The following is a 4,214-nucleotide window of genomic DNA, read 5'->3' as shown; positions in this document are numbered from 1 at the left end:
GATAATCTGCCTATTCAGGTCTTATGTTAGATGCCATTTTCCCTAACAACTTGGAGCACTCCCCTTCTCTGTGTAAATGGTTTTTTTTTTTTTTTTTTTTTTTTTTGGCATTCTACCGCAGAGCTATACCCCCAGCCCTATTTTTCATTCTTTATTTCTTGAAACAGAGTCTCACTAAGTTTCGGAGGGCCTCACTAAGTAGCTGAGGCTGTGCATGAACCTCGATCCTCCTGTCTCAACCTCCCGAATGCTGGGATTACAAGCGTGCGCCCCATGCCTGGCTAACTGCTTCTGTATTATGTTATTAAGTGCTTTCTTTTTGTATGCATATGTGTATTCATTTATTGCAGTGACTGGGATGGAACCCAGGGCCTCTTCATATTAGGTAAGCATTCAGCAACTGAGCTACACTCCCAGCCCCAGCATTTATTTCTTACACTCGAACTTTACGATGGTGATCACGCACACATAATTCTCCCACCTCGGCTGGTGCTTCTTACCCCGACTTTCATTAGCATCCCCTAGGAGCCTTATTAAAGCAGACCCAGCCCAGGCCCCACTCCAGACCAAATGAATCAGAATTTCTAGGTGGTACGCAACTCAAGGGCAGAAGCTATGGTTAGTAACTTGTATTTTTTTTTTCCAGGCTGCATATGGTAGGTTTAATGTAAATACCTACAATTTATTGAGGCTTGGAAACGTTTTAACAGTTTTAGAGACATAATTCACATACCACGCAAGACACTCATTCCTGCAGCGCTGGAGCTCCCGCGTGAGGTCTCAAACATTTAGATGAGGGCATTAGAGCAGCTAGCTCCGAGCTACGCCCTCCAGCCCCTCGCCTATTTCTACTTTCATTGTCTAAGATGGTCACAGGGCTGGCCAGGCATGGTGGCGTACGCTTGTAATCCCAGCATGCGGGAGGCTGAGACCAGAGGATTGTGGTTCGCAGACAGCCTCAGCTACTTAGTGAGATCCTGTTTCAAAATAAAGAATAAACAAAACAAAACAAACTAGAGCAGGGAGTGTAGCTCAGAGGTCGAATGCCCCTGGGTTCCATCCCCAGACCCCAAAAAACCCAACAACAACAACAAAAAAAAAACAAAGACGATCACAGGGTTGTGTGACTACATCAGAAGCTAATTTTACAATGTTTTCATTATCTCCCTAAGAAGCCCTGGGCTCACTACTGGTCATTCTCCATTCTCCCCACTCCTCCCCAAGGCAAACTTGATCTACTTTTGATCTCTACAGATTTGTCTACTCTGTATATTTCATATAAGTGGAATCATATGGCATGTGGCATTTTGTAACTGGCTCCATTCATGTAGTACCATGGTTTGGAACTGGGTTTTTCTTTTTTTGGTACTGGGGATGGAACCCAGGGCCATTCTACCTCCAAGCTACACCCCCAGATTATATTATTATTATTATTATTATTATTATTATTATTATTATTTATTTGAATAAAGGTCTCACTAAGTTGTGGAGGGCCTCCCTAAATAGCTGAGGCTGGCCTTGATCCTGTTATTTTCCTGTCTCAGCTTCCCAAGTATTGGGATTACAAGTGTGGGCTACCATGGCCAGCTGTAGTGTGTGTGTGTGTGTGTGTGTGTAATACTAGAGATTGAACTGAGGGGCATTCTACCTCCCAGCTACAGGGTCTCGCTGGGTTGCTGAGAGTCCTGCTAAGTTGCCAAGGCTGACCTCAAACCTGTGAGCCTCTGTCTCAGTTGAACCGTTTCCTTCCACCATGTGGTCTCAGCACCCTGATGTACTTTGCCACCACAGGCCCAACGCATCTGGGCCAAGAGATCGTGGACAACAACTGTGAGCCAGAAGAAACCATTCTTCCACTAAAGTCGATTTTCTCAGAGCCATGGCAATGTGACAACATATTTTCAGTGTTTATCCACATCGTAACACCCATGGACCTTTTTGTTACTTTTTTAATGAAATGGGGAGCCGATATGGTGGGGCACCCCTGTGATCCCAGTACTTGGGAAGCTGAGACAGAAGATTGCAGGTTTGAGGACAGCCTCAGCAACCCAGTGAGACTCCCATCAACCTAGTGAGACTCTGTTTCAGAATACAAATAAAATAGGACTGGGGGTGTAGCTCAGAGGTAGACTGTCCCTGGGTTCAATTCATACGATAAAAAATAAAGAACAAAAGAAATGCCAAATAGCATTCATTGCATGGATATACCACATTTTACCTATCCCTTCATGAGTCGGTGGATATTCCCCGCCCTTTGGGTGTTGTGAAGTTTTGCTATGACATTTATGGCCGAGTTTCATGTGGATATATAATCTCCTTTCTTTTGTGTACATGCCTGGGAGTGAACCTGCTGAGTCACGGGGTAGCTCTTTAACTTTTTGAAGACTTGCCAGATGGTTCTCCTCAGTGACTATGCCATTTTCCGTCACTATCAGTGATGCATGGGTGCTCTGATTTCTCCTATTTAGACACTTGTTATTATCTGTTTTTTTTTGGACATAGTACTGAGTTAATTAAGGTTAGTAAACAAGGGCAAATAGAGGTCTTTCTTAAGATATCTCTCCTAGCTGCAAGCTAGTACCTGGTCTAGTGGTTAAGTACCTAGAGGCATTATCTTTTAATATTTATTTATTTATTTATTTATTTATTTATTTATTTATTTTTGTGGTACTGGAGATCAACACAGGGGCTTTCTACCTCTGGGCTACCCTCCCAGACCTATTTTCTATTTTATTTGGAAACAGGGTTTCACTAAGTTGCTGAGGCTAACTTCGAACCTGTGTGATCCTCCTGTCTCAGCCTCCAAAGTACTGGGATTACAGGTGTGCACCACCACGTCCAGCTCCCCAAAGGCATTATTTATTACCTATCTAGTTATCTATCTATCTATCTATCTATCTATCTATCGATGTACATGTGTGTATTACTGGGGATTGAATCCAGGGCCTCACACTTGTTAAACAAAAGCTCTACCACTGATCTACACTCTGAGTCCCAATATTTGCTGAATAAGTGGGGAAACCCCTTCTCATGTGTGTATTGCCTTCAGAATGTATTCACAAGTTGTGGCTCACAATCTCTCTGTGAAGTATGAAGAGGGGGATTCGGATGATCACATATATAATTCATTGATATTTTTGTGGTATTAGGGATTGAATTCAGGGGCATTCTACCTCCGAGCACAAACCCTAACCCTATTTTATTTTATTTTTTTGAAACGAGGTCTCACTAGGTTGATGTTATTTTTTATTCTGAAACAGGATCTTGCTAAGTTACCTTGCACAGGCCTTGAACCTGCAATCCTCTTGTCCCAGCCTCCCCAGGTACTGGGATTACAGGCCTGCGTCACTGGGTACCTATCTGATTCTCATTATAGACCTGAGAAAACTAAGGGTCAGGAAGGCTAGGGAGCAGTGAGGTTGGAGCCCTAGTCCTGTCTCTGTTGTCTAGTCGTCTCTGCAGATCTGCACCTGCACGCTGGTTCTCAATCTCTCTTCTAAATACCACATTAGTTAGTGCTCAGAGAAGAATGTTAAGAAGTTTCACAAGAGCTTAGTTAGAAAACAACAACTCCGCAGAAGCTGAAGGGACTAAGGGCCCTGGCAGTTTGGAGACTGATAAATCTGCTAATTATGGTTCTGACCTAGAGAGGGACAAGGGGAGTCACTAGACTTCTAACTTTAGCCAAGCCAGTTCTTCAACTGTGAAGGAGCATTGCTGGCTGGACCACTGACGGGGCTAGAAGTTTTGGGGAGCCCCCAAGAGCGCTGTAAGTCAGGCGAGGGCTAGCTGTTTGGTTTGTCGATTGCATTATCTGAGAAACAGCTAACACAGAGAAGGGAACTGGATGATTATAGTTTTTTCTTTTTACCACATTCAAATTAAAATCTTGTCTTCCTTTTTGTGATAGTCCCACATATGCATGAAACAGCCAGAAAGAAAACCGTATAATAAACTCCCATGATTCAGCTAAAAAGATTACCAGCATTCTGCCTTTCTCTGCACTTAGCTTTTATTTATTTGTTATTTTTTTAAGAGATGGGGTGTCTAGCTACCCATTGCCTAGGCTGGCCCTCATCTACTAGGCTCAAGGGAACCTCCTGCCTCAGCCTCTTGAGGAGCTGGGACTATAGGCTTGGAGCACTGACTTTTTTTTGTATTGAACCCAGAAGCACTGTATCCCTGAGCTATACCTCTAGCTCTTTATATTTTGA

The sequence above is a fragment of the Muscardinus avellanarius genome (genome assembly GCF_963383645.1).
Source record: "Muscardinus avellanarius genome assembly, chromosome: 2".
NCBI lineage: Eukaryota > Metazoa > Chordata > Mammalia > Rodentia > Gliridae > Muscardinus > Muscardinus avellanarius.
Note: the sequence above shows the minus strand (reverse complement) of the source record.